This window comes from Stegostoma tigrinum, chromosome 22 (genome assembly GCF_030684315.1).
Source record: "Stegostoma tigrinum isolate sSteTig4 chromosome 22, sSteTig4.hap1, whole genome shotgun sequence".
In the NCBI taxonomy this organism is placed as follows: domain Eukaryota; kingdom Metazoa; phylum Chordata; class Chondrichthyes; order Orectolobiformes; family Stegostomatidae; genus Stegostoma; species Stegostoma tigrinum.
The window spans coordinates 20498242-20517618 of NC_081375.1; the positions used below are offsets into that span (position 1 = coordinate 20498242).

General features: G+C 42.1%; 1 protein-coding gene across 2 annotated transcripts in view; it reads right to left on the reverse strand.

Moving 5' to 3' along the window:
- Positions 1–19377, reverse strand: part of LOC125463672 (zinc transporter ZIP11-like) — a 695024-nt gene that overhangs the window by 414374 nt on the left and 261273 nt on the right. The gene's annotated exons all lie outside the window — the stretch shown is intronic.

Genomic DNA, 19377 nt, shown 5'->3' on the forward strand with positions numbered 1-19377 from the left:
TTTTGCCTTGTCAACAGAATGTTAGCTTTTTAGAACACCTCAGGAAACCATCAATATAATGAGTTTAAAAAATGGCCTTCAGGAGCCAATTACACTGCTACTGCACATTATCAAGTCCAGCTTGTTGTAAAGTGTTATGACTCACAAGAGTTTCATACTAGAATGGAAATATTGTTCAGGGTTTCATTTCCAGAGGGGCCAGTTTTCAGGTGAAGTGTTCACCCAAGGCTCCTCAGGTCAACATATGAAAGGATCCTGTGGCATTATACAGAAGAGAAAGAGCAAGGGAGGTCTCCTCCATGCTCAGGTCAGTAATTATCGCTCAATCAAGGTCACCAAAAACACAGTTTATCAGCTCATTATTACATAGGATCACACAAGAGATGGCACACTGAAATAGGCCGTTCGTCCCAACCAGTCAATACTAGTGTCTACACTCCACTCAAGCATCCTCTAATCTCTTTCATCTAAATCTGTGATCACAACCTTTTATTCACTTGACTAGATTCTACGTAAATACATCTAAACTATTCATTTCAAACACATCTGTATCTTATATTGATGGTCTCTAGTTTTGTTCAGTTTCATAAGTGGAAAGATGTCCACTCTCTCGACCTTTATTAGGTCGCCCTTCGGTCTAATTTTTTCAAGGGGAAAGGGTCCCACCCTTTCCTGATACGCATAATCATACTTTCTTCTCGGTTTTTCTGGAAGTCATCACTGCATCCTCTCAAGTGAGTGACCAAAACTGCAGACAGTTCTAACTATTCGAGGTAATGTCTGATTCACAAGAACTCAAGAAGTATGAGTGGGAGTAGACTATTTGGCCTAACAAGCTTACTCTGCCACGCAACGTATGTACCTATTAGGGAGGGAGTTCCAGGATTTTAACCCGGTAATATTGAAGGAACAGCAATATATTTCCAAGTCAGGATGGTGATTGGCTTGGAGGGGAACCTGAAGGTGGTAGTGTTATAGGCTGCCCTTGTCCTTCTAGATCATCGTCGTTGTACCTTTTAGGTGCTGTCTAAAGAGCCTTGGTAAATTACTGCTGTTCATTTTGTAGGCAGTACATACTGCTGCTACTGAGTGTCGGTGGTGGAAGGAGTGGCTGCTTGTGGATGTAGTGGCAAAATCAACTCGGCTATTTCATCCTAAATGGTGTCAAGCTTCTTGAATGTATCTGGAGCTGCACCTGTTTATGTAAGTCGGGAGTATTCCGTCATTGGCCTGCCCCGTCCCTAGTAGGTGGTGAACAAGCTTCGGGGAGTCCCAGTTCTAAATTCAGCTCAAAATATTACACCTAAGGCCAGAAGTTTTGATGTTGTAGAGAAGCTTTATGCGGAATATCTTGCCATAGACATTTTGAAGCCTAATTGGGCACCTGTGCTAGAGAGTCCCTCCAAGTGCTTTCTGAAATATTTATCGTTTTTATTTTTCTTAGCACTTGAAATTTAATTGATCCTATGGAACATCACTTTGACTTTCTGCCACTTGGAATAACTATCCTGTTCTCACATACGCTCATTTCTCTCTTGAAGTCAATAAATGGACAGTCGAGAACCAGTGGTAATTTCATGATGACCAACAACTTCAACTGGCATTTTACCAATGCCAGCTTCAAAGCAAAAGGAATTCAAATGCTTAAAGTACCAAATATGTAAACGTATCTACACTCCCAGAATTAGTTTTTAGGCCAATCATGCATGCAGGCAGGGAGAGTTTGCAAATTCTCCACTGTGACCGAAAATGTGTGAGGACAGAGGCTGGAGGATGAAGGTAGCAGGCAAGTATGCACAGGCTACACAGACAGTGAAGGAAATGTTACATACAAGGGAGGAGACAATCCCACTTGGGATCCTGCAGGAATGGGGCGGGGGTGGAGGAGGAGGGGGGGGGGGGGGGGTCATAGGCAGCCACCACCAGAGTGGCTTCAGTAGAGGGAGTATGTATCCCGATGATAGACATGATCAAGCTACAGGTGTCAGTGCTCAGGAGATAAGGAAGGAGAGTTGGAGTTGCAGTTCAAGCTGGGAACTTGTATGGGTTAGGTAGAAATGGGCTGAGCAGGCAGCACTCAGTGGAACGTGGCGTGGAGCTTCGAGGGAGGGATGGTCTATAACCAGATTGAGCCTCAGTACTCACAGTGTCAGATTTGTTCAGGGCTAAGTGTGTTCTACAAATGAGCCTGCCTCAGAATGCTTGCCATGCGCCATATTCCTAGCATGTTGCATTCTGCTTGTTCTGAGGAAGGATCACCGGGCCCGAAACGTTAACTCTGATTTTTTTCTTCATAGATGATGCTAGATCTGCTGACCTTTTCCAACAACTTCTGTTTTTGTTATCAATCATAGCTGCGCTGGCTCTCTTGTACCTTGTTTGTCCATCAGCTGACATGGACAAACTGCAAGTTGGAATGTGGTGCTGCAGAGCTCTGTTTCCCAGATATAAGCTATCATCTCTGTAGTGACCATCTCATTGTTGACGTATTAGAAAACAAGGTACCTTTTAGTGCAATTCAATCACTGCACTGAAGCTTTGTGCAGTTCCAAAATAAAGTACAGCTATGTATTAGATGGCCGTGACATTGTACCAGGAAGCCCAGAAAGGAGCTTGCAGAGTGCATCCAAATGCTCACATAGCCAAATTTAACGGCATTTGATAGACACACTGCTTTGGCTCTTACTGCAATAAAAACAGTTCGATAAAAAATGAATGCCTGGGGCAGTCAGTTCTAAGAGAGTCCTGAAGAAGTTGCTGTTTGTGCAACACTAATTGGAGTAGCTGTTGTAATGCTTGCAGATAGATGTCACAAAGACACTTCTAATCTTTAAAAATTATGATCATAGTATCCAAGAATTGCCCTAATTTGAACGAAGCTACGTTTGGGTCTTAGAACATTCCATTCCCTCAGCTCAGGTAATAATGATTGAGTGTGAGTATATCACAGAGTTGAACAGTTAATTGCTGTAGCCTGGATCAAATCAGAATGTCACGATGAGGCATCAAACTACAACACCCACATACAAAGCTCAGAGCAAAGACGTCTGCTTGAATTTACTTCTTTATAATGCTGGCAGGAAAAAAAGTTACAGATGCCAGATATAATTGAACTTATGGAAGGATTGAGCCTGAGACAGGTTAATTTTTATCCCCGACCTGAAACATTCATTCTGTCACTCTCTCCAAAGGTGCTGACAGACCAGCTAAATATCTCCAATGTTTTCTGGTCTGATATCAATGAGTTTTACCCATTTTGATAAAACCAGACTGTTCGCTCAATGTTGCTGACAGTCTAATGTGGATTCCTCATTAACATTGCGCAGTGTTGTTTCAAACAGCACAAATAATAGTGCGAAGCAACAAAGCACTAAAACTGGCTTTGATAAAATCTCTTACTCTCACTCAAAGTTGCATGATGTTGCTGCAAATTACTTATAGATACTGAATGATTATGAAGCCTGTACTGTATCAACAGAACAGAATTCTGGCATAGGAACACAGACTTGGTATGTGATCCTTCCTGCTCCTTTGAAACAATATGCCCAGCCTGGGCTTCCAGCATTGTGTATTTTTACATCAACATTTGCTTAGTTTTAATCCAAAAGGCCTTAATAAGAGGAAATATGTTGCTATGTGTTATCGTTGTGCTAAAGAGATACCATTTTGACTGAATTTTGCCCAGGAAACAACCAAAGGAAATCTTCCCACTGTCATAGGTTGAAAGTTATTCATCCACTTATTATTATTAAAATAATATTTGATCTGTCTTGCATTTCCAAATGGAAATGAAAAGTCTATTGGTGGTGTGGGAGATGGATACATGTGCATGTGTCAGTCAGCAGTGCCGGCTGGAGAACCAACATCAGTGCCACTCCCAGGATTTGGGATAGAGGGAGAGGAACTATAGCACCTGATTAGAAAACATTGCCACCTGTGAAAAAGAGAGTTGGAAAGATTCAGCAGAACATAAGTAGATGAGGCCAGTTTCAATCAGGAACTTTCATTTATATGGCGCACCTCTTTGAGCATGGTTACTATGGTAATCCAAGAAAGGCTGCCACCAATTTGAACACAAAAAGATCGTAGAAACAGCAATGAATAATGACAAGACCATCTCAAAACAGGAATGACAGAAGCAGCTTGGTGTCCAAGTGTCACAAATGTGACATTTATAGACTGATGTTCAAAACTTGTAATACGCGGTTCTTAGAAATAGTAAGTAGATGTCTTTTTCTTTCATCATCTGTTCACAGGATGAGAGCGTCACTGGCTAGGCCAGCATTTATTGCCCATCCCTAATTGCCTAGAGGGCAGTTAAGAGTCAACCACATTGCTGTGGGTCTGGAGTCACATGTAGGCCAAATCAGGTAAGGATGGCAGTTTCCTTCCCTAAAGGACATCAGTGAATCAGAGGGGTTTTTACAACAATTGACAATGGATTCACGGTCATCATTAGATTCTTAATTCCAGATATTTATTGAATTCAAATTCCACCATGCCATGGCGGAATTCGAACCTGGGTCCCCAGAACATTGTCTGGGTCTCTGAATTAACTGTCCAGTGATAATACCACTAGGCCATCATCTTTCCAGCAATCAACAGGTTACATCAAAAGAATGGAGTGAGCTTGGACGAATCCATTGCCCTGACGTTAGTTAAATCATGGAGAGAGATCAGGCAATTGTTGCCCCCCAAAGGGCAGGGAAAACAAACAAGTCAATGCCTCAATTGTTTCCTGACTAATGCTGTAGATAACAGTAAAACACAGTTCACATGAAGGTGGGAAAGGAAGAAATCAGTGCAACATTTTCAGTCCCAGGCATATGTCCACTTATTTTAAAGCTTCAGTTTAGAAGTTTTAAAGCATTCAAAACAATTTTAAGTGCTGGTTGCTGGCATGTTTACATCTTTTCCAAGCACTTTTAAAACTTCTTAAAAAAATACAGCCTCAGTGTTTATTCTAAATAAATATTAAAAGCAACAGTCATGCAGTCCTTAAATACTTTTAGGAAGTGCACTCAACTTAATGGGCTTCACTCGGAGATCAGTGGCTTTGTGCCTCCACTTGTTACCATGAAGCTGCAAGATGTGAGTTATCTCTAATGCTACTTTGGAAGTAATGGTTTCTCTTCTATAGCACTTGTTCATGTAGTGCAGATTTCAATGTGCTCTCTGAAAGCTTTTCTTTCAAAATTCCGTTGAATGGATTCCATTGATCTAATCCAGAAGTTGCTTCAAATGCATTAGGACAGGAAAACCTCAAGATTATATGCATTCACAGGCTAATGGTCGATCTTGAAGGTCAATTTCTAAAGAAATAATATTCTCCATGCTGAAATCAGTTATTTCGCAATTTCCTCAACAGTAATGTTCAATATGGAGGCCTTATACCGCGACAACAATTACGACTCTCACCAAATCTGTGCAGACTGTAAGTACCTACTTATAGCACGAGGCAGGGAAATAAAATCGGATCTGGTAATGGCTAAATGCTCTGTGGAACATCACAAAACATTTCAGACACTAGGGTTGGAAGTATAGATTGGGCAGGATTTTCAGCTCCCTATGATGGGAGTCCAGAGACAGGCTATCACAAAAATGCATGCCCTGCACCAGTGCACCAGATTCCCAGCAACTCTCTACACCACCACTGAACCACTTCCTGTCACCATTTTCGCAGAGGCAGGATGGGTGTCAAAAGATAGCTCGCATGCACTCAACGAATGGGAATTCAAGGCCTACCGAGTTGTGTTAACAGAGACTGACAGGGTTTTATCAGGCAATTGAAGCGCTGCAGGTTCCGTGTCCCAGGGCGGGATTTGACCCTTCTTCCTTACAGCATTTAAAAAGATGGAGTCGGGGTTCCTCAAATTGGAGGCATACCCTCACACTCTTACATGAAACAAAGACTCTTTCTAATCTGAGAGCCTCCTTGTGGTAATCCAGTTTTGAGGACCACCTGTAATTCGACGGTGTGCTCACCTTCTGCCCGCTAAATGAGTAACTCTTGGTGAAATCCCTCCCAATTTCCACTTGACCCAAACATTAGGGCCCCATCTCAAGATCCAAAGCCCTTTCCAGTGCTTTATTTTTTAAAACGTGCCATAGCCTGACACAGTTGGAAGCACTTCCACTACTCAAACACTTGTGGATTCAAGCTTACTCCAGGTATTTCAGTATATAGTCTATGCAAACACTCCAGCCTTATGGTGATGGGTGCACTCCTGTCGTGAGATTTAGTGCTGAACAAAGGGGTTCTATTGACCTGCTCAGTTAATTAGAAAAGGTTAGCTATTTTGAAGAGCTTGATTACCGTTCATGCTTCAATCAACATCACCAAACAGATTCTCTAGTTATTTATATTATTTGCTCTTTGTTGAACCACACTGTATAAAACTGCCCGTGTTTTCCTACATGACAGTTCTTCAAAAGAAATTCTGTGGCAATGAAGCAGTTTGAAATATCGTAAGGACATCTTTACGATGTGAAAAGTGTTACACTGTTGAAAGCTCTCTTTCCCTTTGTTTAAACTATGACAAGGGAGGCAATGGCTTAGTGGTATTATTGCTGGACTGTTAATCCAGAGACCCAGACAACGTTCTGGGTTCGAATCCTGCCACGGCAAATTGTGGCATTTGTATTCAATAAATGTCTGGAATTAAGAGCCTAATGATGACCATGAATCCATTGCCAATTGTTGGAAAAACCTTTAGGGAAGGAAACTGCCATCCAAACCTCGTCTGGCTGACATGTGGCTCCAGGCCCACAGCAATGTGGTTGACTCTGAACTGCCCTCTGGGAAATTAGGGATGGACAATAAATGCTGCCTCGCCAGTGATGCCCTCATCCCATAAATGAAGAGATAAAAAAAGCCACTCAATAACCACTGTTCCACACAAGCCTTCTTGCTGTCTTCCTGCCTCTGTGTACTCTTTCCACAGGAAGGTCAAATAGCACTGCATTCAAATTGACTTGCAAATGATACTGAGCCATTACTTATTGAGCAAAATTGATCTTACAAGCTAAAGTCCTTTATCTCCTAACATGACAGGGCAGTCTTCTCATCATGAAGAATTCCATCTTGTGGCCAATTTGGAGAACATTCAAAGCACAAATGGGAGGATCAATGACAGAGGAGCAGATCATTAATGATTGTTGGAACAGACGTCCAACACAACACAAGCAGAGATAACAAAGTATGGGGCTGGATGAACACAGCAGGCCAAGCAGCATCTTAGGAGCACAAAAGCTGATGTTTCAGGCCGTTGCAATGGCTGCTTAGTGTTGTCAGAGTAACATGTTGCCATTCACTTTCCAACTGTCCCAATTTCCTAGATTCCAGAATGGTCTCTACGACAGGAAACATGACCCTACGTTTTTCAGGAAGTAAGGGAGACAGACGAAAATAAAGGAACCACAGGGCAGTTAGCCTAATACCAATCGTAAGGAAAGTGCTAGGAATATAATAATAACAACCACAGGAAATCATAACATGATCAGGCAGAATCACAGAGATTTATGAATCTGTTTGGCAAACCTGTCACAACTTTAAGGATATAACCTGTCACAGCCTAAGACGTAACCAATAGAGGGAAGGTATGTACATTTTCAGGAAGTATTCAATACGATTTCACAGAAGTGTCTATTACCTAAAACTGGAGCTCACAGGGTTGAGGATAATATATCAGCGGGTGTTTGAAAACTGTTTGACAGAAAGAAAAGAAGGGGAGCAAATGGGACATTTTCAGGCTGTAACTGGTGGGGTGCCACAAGGACCAGTATTTGAGTCCCAGCTATGTACAATCAATATCAATGATTCACGTGAACATAATGCATCCCAGTACAGTAATAGTTCAAAGTTAGGTGGAACACAGTAAAGAAAGAGAGGGCTGTGTGTAGAGAATGCAAAGTGATAGAGACTGGTTAGATGAGTGGATAAGTTGTGACAAGTGTCTACAATGTGAAGAAACGTGAAGTTGTCCACTTTAAAAGAAAAATTAGGAAAACAAAATATTTTATAAAATAACAAAAATCCAAGAAATGAAATTACTCCGAGGAACCTGAGAGGACTAGTGCACTAATCAGAAAGTTTACATATCGGGATAAAAAGCAATTAGGAAAGTGAGTGGTGTACTAATCTGATTACAAAGGGATTGCAGCATAGCAGGAAAAGTGTCTTAATGCAATTGGACAGGATCTTGGTGAGGTCATACTGAGAGTGCAGTGTACAGTTTCGGCGCCCTAACTTAGCCCAAGCATGTACCTGCCTTTGCTAGAGCTCATGTGGTGTGGTGACAACATCCTTATCTCTGAACTAGAAGGCATGGGTTTGAGTCTGACTTGCTCCAGCAGTGTGTAATAACATTTCTGAACTAGATGATTAGAAAATACCTACACATTTCTTAGAGGGAGTACAGCAAAGGCTAGTGAGGTAGATTGTTGTGATGAAGGGACTTTGAAACCAAATTGGTTTTTTCAACTGAGGATAGTTGCTATGGTCACCATTACCACGATGAGCTTTACATTCCAGATTTATTACATTTATAACCACGAGGTAATATGGTGGGATATGAGCCTTAATCCCCAAAACATTTATCTAGGCCTTTGGAGGACTAATCCAGCGAGAGCACCATTTCTCTACCCTTGCTGAAAATCATATTACAGGACAGCACTCCTCCAACTCTACAAATACCAAAAATGTTCACTGCTTGTTCAGTACAATTATTGCTACTTCATAGACTCACCTACTTTATGCAATGGACAGGGAAGGTTAATTTGCATCCAGATGATAAACACACTCTTCATCCTTCATGATGCATACTATTTGCTATGGGAAGATTTGAGATTGAAATCATTGCAGTGTCAGAATGCTCCAGTGGATGCCATCCAACGGTAATCAGGTAAAAATTCTCTCTCAGGCTGCGCAGATCAAAACAGCATCGCCGATTCCATTTTGTTCATTGTTCAATGGAAATTTCAATGACTTAGATGAACTATTTTGATAAATGGCAGCTAGCTTGACACAAATAAAAACCAAAAAAAACCTGCAAATCAGGAACAAAAACAGAAGTTGCTGGTAAAGCTCAGCAGGTCTGGCAGAACTCATCTCAGTTCTGAGGAAGGGTTACCGGACCCAAAACATTAACTTTGATTTTTTCTTCACAGATGCTGCCAGGTCTGCTGAGCTTTCCCAGCAGCTTCTATTTTTTGTAGCTTGACACAAAGATGGTCAGTCCACACAAGCTTAGTTGTTTCTTCTCCTGAAAAGCTACAACCAAAGTTGTCCTGAATAAACGCAACTTGAGCCATATTTCAAGGTCTTGAACTGAAGCACTGGCTGGCAGCCCAGTGCGTTGGCTTTTCAAAACAAAACAAACTTCATCTTCATGGCCTAAAGTCCAATCAACATGACATTAATACATCACTGCATAAAACACTGTATGCATATGGAGCCAAGAAGTTTCAGCATTTTAATGATGGTTGTTAAATCAGTAGAAGCCCGAAGATATGCAGATTAGGTGGATTGGTCATTGGAAATGCAGGGTTACGGCGATGAGGTATAGTGGCGTGTCTGGGTGGGATACTGTTCAGAAGGGTTGGTATAGACTCGATGGGCCAAGTGGCCTAATTCTGTCCTGCAGGGATTCTATGTTTCCATAAATTGTTTGCCAGAGTCCTGATTATTTTAAAAGAATCTACTGCGATTGCACAGATGCAAACAAACTGCTCCAGAAAGAATGGGCCTACTTAGGTCCGGGGTATCTGAGCTTCAGGGAACTTCTGTGCAAATCGGTTCCCATTGCTCAAGGACTGTCATGAAACTGCAAATTTTAAATGACTTCATTTTAAAAGCTGGCTGGCTCAATCCATTCAGACACAATGTGGCAACAGAGATTGTTCCAATCTAGAGCAGATGTTTGTTATCATCTGTTTTGGCTCAGTTTCAGTACCCCCAGGCCTTTCAAGCGCCAATGGGGAGTAGTCAGGCAGCTAACATCTGGCACATGACGAGAGTTATGGGATCATTTGCATTCACTTCATCTTTGTGGCAGCTCAGCCTGACAGTGAAGAAACTGCTGTCAGAGTCCAAAGTATTCAGGGAGTTCAACTCAGCTCGCTTTGTGGGCATGCACATCTAAATGATCAAATCGAATATCCATGGCTGTACAAACCAGAGTAAAGTGTGGTTTAGATATTTACAACTGGCCTATTAGAAATAAACATATTTGTCCTGATACACAATACTCTTGCTCATGCTGGAAGAGTAATTGTTTCACATACATGGAGGATAACTGAAGTGGAAAACTTGTGGGTTCCTACCTTGGGTCAAGCATCGCAGAATAGTACTGTGTGACCTGATGTGGTGTGAACTCGTAACATTTTGTTTTACTCTTGCTGTGTTCATGTAAGCAATAGTGACTGCAGTGGAGAACCCAACAAACAGGAAGGGAACGGAATCAACATATTCAATGTCAGCACTAATTTTTGCGAGATAACTGTGGTGGATGTGATGTCAACCTTATGTTGCAAAGAAACAAACAAACATAAAAGCAATTTTGCATTGGACTTTTCCCTGGAGATGGCATTGAATACAGAACAATTGTACTCGAAGGAGTTGTAAGATTGAGGGATGTCCTGAGTAGAATCATTACTTTATTCCTCTAAAACATGGCATTTTATGTGGCTGTCTGTTCGAGGCTCGTAACCCCCTCCCAAGATTGCCTGTTCCCCACCTTACATGACATCCAACTCGAACAGACAGAACGTGGGAGTTACATGGGAACACGCATATCTCACAGTGATGTTATCATGAAACAGCAGCAACACAGCATGAATGCAATATCTAACAAGAAAGTGACGTTAACACAAAATGACAGTGTGTGGGATGATGATCAAAAGGAAGTTCTCCAGTCACATGACCAGACTGGAGAGACTGAGGTTGTTTCCTCTAGAGCAGAGGAATTCAAAAGATTCTTGAAAAGACATTCCATTTTATTAGACTCAGCAAATGTGAGATAAAGGAGGACACGTCAAAGGGTATCTATCAGTATCAGCAGCAGTGGAGAGTTGGTCGAGGTACTTTTGTAGGCAGACAACATGGAAGAAGAGGAGGGTCTGGTGCAGGAGCCCTGAACTAGAATGGGAACCAAGGATATAATAGCTGCTGGAATCAAAGCTATGGCATTATACTGGCTATGACTACCCTACTTGTAAACAAACTACTATGAATTCATTTATTCATTGGCAGTCCCTTGCAGACAAGGATACCTCTCTTCCACTCACACAGTGAATCAGTAAATGGCTGTATAGACCGGTGCGGCTACCGTAGGCTCTGTTACTTATAATAACTACTATGAATATGGTGATTATGGCAATCAATAGAGTGCTTATGGAAAAGCACCACAAAGTGTAGATCCTTGGAACAGCTCCGATTAAAGTACAATTTGTCCCTGTAGCCTATTGGAAGTAGGTGAAGGAAACGTATTTTACTCCAGATAGGTGATTCATAGAAAGTGGTATATTCGACCCCAATAAAAGCAGCATTTAATTGTTCACTTGCATTTTTGTCCTGATTACGCTTTTCCACCTCCCCCAAACAATTGCTGCCTCAAGCACCATTTTAAGGTAAATTCAGCTCGAATTTAAGAAAAACTGATTTCAGTATTTCATTTCCTACTTGATGTGTTTTTCTGTGACCAACTGTTTTTGTTTTTTTTTTGTACATTTCCCCCCAAAATGGATTGTTGCATTAGAAACACATGTTCAATTCATTGTGATGACATTTACATAAGAAATATAAGAAATAGGAGCTAGAACAAGTCATCTGGGCCCTCAAGCAGGCTCAACCATTCAATATGATCAAGGCTGATCTTGGCATGGAATCAGCTCCACTTACCTGCCCGCTCACCATAACTCTTAACTCCTTCGCTGTTCAAAAATCTATCTATCGTTGCCTTAAAAACATTCAACTAGGCAGCTTCAACCACCTCACTGGGCAGGGAATTCCACAGATTTGCAACCCTTTGGGTGAAGAAGTTCCTCCTCAACTCATTCCATTGGGCTATGATATAAGTTGCTCCATTTGGATTGTTGGTTTCTTTAAATTAAAAGAAAACTTGTCTGTATAATTAAACAAAAGACTTGACAGAAGTGCTTAAAATTTTGAGTTAGGAAAAATAAGGGAAGCTAAGGTAATTAGCTGCAGTTCACAACGGATCACTAGGTGTGCCTCTCCAATGGAATCAGACATAGTTTGAGGGGCACCACTCTCAGAGGAGTGGTAAGGTGAGAAGGTAAACCGCCCTGAATAGGGATCAAAACCATGTCATCACTCCCTAACCATCTAGCCAAATGACCCAGTCGATCCCCAGTCTCATCAATGCAATGAACAAAGACAACCAATCCTAATTAACATTATTAATACCGAAAACGTATAGAGATTGCTGGAAAAGCTCAGCAAGTGTGGCAGCATCTGTGAGGAGAAATCAGAGTTAACGTTTCAGGGTCAGTGACCCTTCCTCAGAACTGATGGTAGCTAGGAAAATGTTGGTTTGCATGCAGGAGATAGGATGGGGGAGCGGCTAAGGGCTAAATAACAGGTGGGGATTGAGCCTAAAGAGAGCAAAGAACAGGTGGACAGGTTAATGATCTGGTTAGGAGCTGAATAGCTGTTAGTGGAGGCTGTTAGTGGCTAACAATAGTACGTATGTAATGGCAGTCTGTGACAACAAGGCCTGGAATGTGGGGTTGGGGCTAGGACATGGGTCTGTTCAGGCCCTAAAATTATTGAACTTGATATTGAATTCAGAGGGCTGCGGAGTTCCCAAGTAGAAAATGAGGTGTTGTTCCTCTAGCTTGCACTGAGTTTCACTGGAACATGGCAGCAAGCCACAGACAGAGATATTGGCCGGGGAACAGGGTGGTGTGTTAAAGTGGCAGGCAACAGGTAGCTCAGGGTCTTTTTTGTGGGCAGAACATAGATGTTCTGTTAAGCAGTCACCCAGGCTACGCTTTGTTTCCTCACTGTCGAGGAGACCACATTATAAGCTGCAAGTGCAGTAGGCTAGATTCTGGGAAGTCCAGGTAAAGCACTGGTTCACCAGGAAGGTATTTGTTTGGGCCCTTGGATATTTAAGATGGAGGAGGTGAATGGGCAGATGGTATACCTTCAATAGATGCAGGGGAAGGTGCCATGGGGCTGTGGGGAGGAGTGTTGAGAGTGAAGGAAGAATGGGCCAATAGTCCCTGCAGAAGGCAGGCAAGGGTGGGGAGAAGAATATGTCTCTGGTGGTGGAATATCGCTGGAGGTGGTGGAAATGGTTGCTGATGATCTTCTGGATGTGGATGCTGGTGGGATGGTAGGTAAGCACAAGGGGAACCCTACCGCTGATGCAGGAGGGAAGAGAGGGGGTGAGGGCCCTGTTAACAATGCTGCTGGAGAACCCGCAGTTGAGGAAGAAGGTGAACATTTTGAAGGCCTCCTTATTGAAGTTGGATTAATTAAGCAGTATGGGCCATTGAAATAAATAACCTGATCAACCCTAAACCCAAGATCCACTAATGCAACGTCAATTTTAGAATATTCCAAGGAAAGCCACTAGAATACAGACATACCATTCAATCTATCCTCTTTTGATAATCTCAACAGCTGACAGTGACCTGTCCTCTGGGATGCTGCTATAATTAAAATCCTACAATCATCAGATGGCACTAGGTGGAGCTCCGAGCACACAAGCAAAACATGCATACACCGTGTGTTATTTTCCTTAACCAAGGAGAAATATGGAGCCAGCTGTATAACTCTATGTCATTGAGCCAGCATTATTTGCAACAGTTATCCAAAATAACATTTTGGGCAAGTTTGTTCCAGCTTCTGATTAATGTACTGGCAATTTGTTTGAGTGTAAGCTGGCCCTAGGTGCTGTGACTTTAGTAAATGGGAGTCTGGGTACCTGCAATATAATGGATCTTTGGCAACAGGCTGGAACCTGCCTCCTCATCAACCAATTCATTGAAAACAACTAAATACCAACAGGCATTCTCACAAGTGTCCAGGAACAGCCACCAACCAACAATCTGGTTGGGTGAGAGGAAGGCCACTGCAAATGAATATTCAAATGAAAGCTTGCTGTTAAGATCAGCAGGGCTTCTGTGTCTCCAACTCAGCCATATCCTTCTCTCACTACTGGGTTCCCATGCTCCTTTAATGCCTCAAATGTCAAGCTTAATACCTTTGGCAACTGACTGATGAGGAGAAATGTTACCTTTTAAATCACCCGAAGAATAAAAAACAGAGTTTTGAAATGAACGATTTTTCATCTTTTAATTGAGCCAGAAATTATGCATTCCCTGAAAGAAATGCAGAGAAAGAATGTACAGAATCTTAACTATTTATGTGGTCAAGAGGAACATTGATTCTAATATCATAGCAGAGGTGATTGCATTCTGTTCTCCTCAAAGGACAGAAAAGACAGGCAATCAGTCCACAGACTACCAGAGTCATTCTGTTATGCAATTGTTGCTCTCATGATAGACTGTGTAGAATTCAATTGCAACATGCCTGAAAATAGATCATATCTAGCACTAAAGTTTACATGAAGCTCTGTCCAACCCTCTTTGTTTAGTTAAGTCGTGCTTATTGTATTTACTCTTTCCTGTCAATAATGTCAGGCTAAGGAAGTCCTTTGACGCTATTGTTTGGCATCTAGACAGTAGAAGTTTACAGCTGATTGAATTGTTTGAATCTTAGAAAGGTAGCTAAATCCGGGTGGACATTCGTGTACAATGGCAATGATAAAAAGCCTCGAAACCGAGGTCTGAAATTCCAAAAGGGCCATTATCTACAGCAGGCTTTCCAGGGAAGAGGTGCAGATGAGCCAATGTGCGGACTCACTGATACTCAGATGTACATATGATGCTGCAGGCAAGCAAGTACAGCCAGCAAGCATCTGCTGCAAGAAGTGTGCAAAGCAGCAGCTACAAACATTTGCAAAGTCTTCACTTTTCTCGTAAATGACTGAACAAGCTCCCGGGTATGCCTGACCAATAATGCAACATCACAATCAATAATTGCGCCAAGAGACAGCAGATTACATGGTCGTCCGGCAGCAGTTTTGACAAGTCATTAAAGCAAGTTTCTCAATTAACAATAACATTGAATAGAAAGATAAATGAGGGGCAACAGTACAATACAAACAGGGGCAAAGGAGTCAGGCAGTGCAAATGCAACTTTCACCACTGTGATCGTTATTCAACCCCAACTCAAGGGGATGGAATAAGCACAATGCATCTGTTGATTGCAAGGGTCCTCTAATAAAATGGGTCTCAATCCAGTTCTAACAGAATCACTTCATGGATCATGGTGCATGAGTTGACTTTTGAAGACTGATACACTGAGATCAAAATGTGAACCAGTAGCTTAGGTGAATACTGTTACACCGGGCAACAGTTGAACAGCATCGTCAGAAAGTGAAAGCTGTTGTCAAGCATTTACAAGCTGAAGTGCTCATCCTTAACAGCAAATGTGAATTCACCAATGAATCTGAGATAATGGGAACTGCAGATGCTGGACAATCCAAGATAATAAAATGTGTCGGGTCTAGGCCCGAAACGTCAGCTTTTGTGCTCCTGAGATGCTGCTTGGTCTGCTGTGTTCATCCAGCTTCACACTTTGTTATCACCAATGAATCTATTCAGTTTTTGGGATACTTTGTCAACAATGAAGATATGCTCTGTTGAACTGGAAGCCAGTACAGAGATCTCTACCTTCCAAAGGAGCAACTGATTTACAAAACTTTTGCCTCCCTTCACAATTACTGCAAATTTCCAGAGACAGTTCCCTAAAATGATGTTGAAACCCACATCAAAAGAATGCTTTTCAGATTATCAAGGACGTTTTTGTGTCTGCAGACGACAAGGCATAATATACTATGTCCTTTTCAACCTACCATAGTAGCTGATGTTACAACCACAGGCTTAGGAGCAGTGCACTTTCAGGAGCATCTGGATGGGTGTTGCAAGCCAGTCTATGACAGATCACAAGCAGCACTGCTGCCAGACCCAGGTTTGATTCCAGCCTTCGGTCTGTGTGGAGTTTGCACATTCTCCCCGTGTCTGTGTGGGTTTCCATTGTGTGCTCTGGTTTCCTCCCACAGTGCAGAGATGTGTAGGTTAGGTGGATTGGCCACGCTAAACGCGGGTGTCGGGTGGGAGCTCGGGTCTGGGCAGGGAGCTCTTTGGAGGGTCGGTGCAGACTCAAATGGCCTCTTTCTGCACTGTAGGGATTGTATGAAGAATCATCAGATACAGAAACACAATATGTTGTGTTTGAGAAGGTGGCTGTGTCAATTACATCAGCATGCAAGTGATTTTTCAGGCGAGATCTTGGTCTGAAAGGGGTCACAGAAATAGATAAACTTTCAACTCCCCTGCTGGAAAAGGAACTAGCAAGGATGCTTCCAGGAGTGCAACAATTTTGACTCTCTGTCATGCGGTCCGCCAATGAAACAATGTACATTGAAGCAAAACTGCAAACTATAAATTATTGGATGCAAAAAGATGTAGATAGGTTCAGTAAGAGGGAAAGATTTAGCTGATGTGATGTAGGAAATTGTGAGCTTGTATACTTTGGTGGAAGAAAAGCAGATAAGTCAAACATCTTTAAATAGAGATACACTACATAATGTTGTGGTACAGAGAGACCTGGATATCGTTATACATGAATCATGATTAGGCTATAGCCATTACAAAGACAAGTGTAATCATAAAATCCATACAGTATGGAAATAGGCCATTCGGCCCAACAAATCCACACTAACTCTCCAAAGAGCATCAACATCACCACCCCTTCACCCCCCACCCTATCCTGGTGTGGTTCCCATGGCTAATCCACCTAACCTGCATACGCCTGGATACTATGGGCAATTTAGCATGGCCAACCCAAGAAACCTGCCCATCTTTCGACTGTAGCAGGAAACCGGAGCACCTGGAGGAAACCCAAACAACACAGGGAGAATGTGCAAACTCCACAGAGACAGTCATCTGAGGCTTCAGTTGAACTCGAGTCCCAGGTGCTGTGAGGTGGCAGTGCTAACCACTAAGCCAGCATGCCACCCCAAATGTTGGGCTTCACTGAAAAGGAGATGCATGTAAAAGTAGGAATCGTTGCTACACGGTACAGGACATTGGCAAGATCACTCCAAATCATACTGCACAGAGTTTTGTCCTCCTTATGCAAAGACAGATACATAGAAAATAGGATCAGGAATAAGCTATTTTGCCCTTCTAGCTTGCCCAACTCTTCGATATCATGATGAATATTAACAAGATTGGTGGGTTTGAGTTATAAGGATAGTCTGGATAAGCTGGGACTTTTTCCTCTGGAGCATAGGAGCTTGAGAGGTGACATTATAGTGGTTTGTAAAATCATAGGGGCCATAGGTAGGATGAATAACAAAGGTCTTTTCCTTAGGGTGGGTAAGTTCAAAACTCAGCAGCATAATTTTAAGGCGAATGGAGAAAAGTTTCAAGGGATCAGAGGGGGGTCTTTTTTCACACAGGGAGCGGTTCATATATCGAAGGAACTGCCAGAGGAGGTGGTAGATGCAGATGTAGTTACAACATTTCAGAAACATTTGGATAGGTACATGAATAGGAAAGGTTTTGAAGTACAGGACCAAGTGTAGGCAAATGGGACTAACTTAATTTGGAAAACTTGGTCAGCATGGACTGGTACTGAAGTTCTGCTCACATGCTATGGCTCTATGACTGTAGATTTGTTCTCCAGACCAACAGCTGGCAGTCATGCCAGGGATGATATTAAGTTTATCCATGACTTTCCATCCATACACTCAAGACACAGCATCACAATGGTTTCCAAGCCACAATCAACTTAGCCAGATCTGACAGGAGTCGTTGAGGTTCCAGGGATGTCTCAACATTCACTGGTATTGTGCTGAAGGCTAGGCAGGCCACTGATGTCCACTGGGTTACCACAAAAGCATACTTTGAGCATTGACAGCATTCTACAATTGTGGACAACATACTAAATGTATAAAGATGAAGTGGTCATTCTAGCTTCAGGAGTCCTGGAGAAGCTACACCAGGAACGTCTGGAGATGACCATGTCCACAGCCAGAGGTCAGCCAATAGTGCATTGGCCTGAGATCTACAAGGTGCCAGAAACAAGTTACAAAGGCAAAGAGGGAGCCAGAGAAGAAACGTGTAGATCTTCACACAATCCAGAAGCTGCCTGTTCTCTGCAGTCAAAAACCCAATTTAAATCGGAAGAATACCAATTAGCTTGTCTACAGCAGTTACCGTAACCTGTGACTTTCGAATTGATAATTCAGAGACATTTTCAGTCAGTCACTCCGTACTCCTTAAACCAATAGAAGCATCCAGTGAAAGTCATCTGAATAACAAAGGTCAGATTGTTGGAACATTGGAACTGAGCAACTAAGACTACTGAACTGACTTTCCAGTTTTTCTACCTCTGTTAAGAATTTATTTTCCCTATTTGTCTGTGCATGCTTGCATGTGTCTCATGTGTATGTGTGTATCTGTCTGTCGCGTGCGCGCGTGTGTGTGTATGTGTATGTGTATGTGTGTGTGTGTGTGTGTGTGCGTGAGAGAAAGAGAGAGAGAGAGAGAGAGAGAGAGAGAGAGAGAGAGAGAGAGAGGGAGAGAGGGAGAGAGGGAGAGAGAGTGAGGAGGATTTTATAAGGGATGAAAGTTTTAATTAGTAGTGCCGTATGGATTACTTATTAGTAATCAATAATAGTTCTTGGTTTATATGGAAATCAGTTTCATGCTTTCAACCAAGCTTGGTCTGAAAGTCAGGTAAATTGGGATACTCTGCGTACTTCAAAGGAAAGCATTAATATTTGGTACGACTCTGGGAATAGTGGGGCTCTATTTGTGGAGCACTGCCTAGTGGGTCAGAACAATTATATGTCACAATGTATGGTAAGATTCAGGCTAAGACACATTGTTGGGGCACAGTAAAAGCACTGTCAGAACCACCTAACTTTGATTCAATTGACTTTGAGGTGATATGCACACCTGAAAAAAATAAATATTTCACTCTTGAGCATCTTTCCTCAGATTAAAGTAAACAACATTTAAAATAAACCAAAAAAATGCTTCACCCAAAACAGCTGTAAGCTAAAAATACAGAACATTAATAAAGCATTGGTCTTTCATATTCAGCAATGTAGTTTTACACAAAAATTCTCAACTCCATCACCATACCCAGCATCTTTACAATTTAAAAATTACTGCTAGAGAATGAAAAGGCAATTTACCTCAAGTTTAAGAGCCCCCAGATCCACTCAATTACATTCTGCCCACACTCAAAGTACCAAATAGAATTTT